The following is a 607-nucleotide window of genomic DNA, read 5'->3' as shown; positions in this document are numbered from 1 at the left end:
TATGTGTATCAAACATGGCAAGGCGAAAGAGACAGGTTGAGTGTGGTTTTGAGATTTGAATATCTTGTTGGCAGTGACATCACGACCACAGTGTACTTATGTCATAATAGTCCAGTTTAAAGGAGAGGTAATTGATTTATAAATAAAATAGTCAGAGATATTTTTTTATGCTACTACAAAGCGCGTGCTTCGCCCGCGTTGAAGCGAGCAGGCACGGGCAGAAGGGAGCGGATGGTAGCTGTTTACTCTGCTTCTCACGACAAACTTTCTGGTTGAGTAGACTGAGCTTTCACTCAATCTGTGCAACTTGGACCGTGAGTTCATTAGTGATTTTTTGCTCTTCCAGTGCATGAGCATGCGTTACGTTATAGTCTGTTGGACTCCGACTCTGACAATTGGAGCTTAAACATGTTAGATTTAAGGCTGATAATTTTGCAATGGAGCGTTCTTTTTACATAGATTTATGTCTATAAACTGGTTCTGATATACACATGCAAACACCAAACAGAACTAAAGAAGTAAAAATAACCGAAAAACGTAGTCTTCTATAAAGACACACCATTTAACATATTGTGAAAAAAATCTACCGACAGATTTCACATTATTG

The sequence above is a fragment of the Penaeus monodon genome, chromosome 23 (genome assembly GCF_015228065.2).
Source record: "Penaeus monodon isolate SGIC_2016 chromosome 23, NSTDA_Pmon_1, whole genome shotgun sequence".
In the NCBI taxonomy this organism is placed as follows: Eukaryota; Metazoa; Arthropoda; class Malacostraca; order Decapoda; family Penaeidae; genus Penaeus; species Penaeus monodon.
This window is presented reverse-complemented; position numbering follows the sequence as displayed.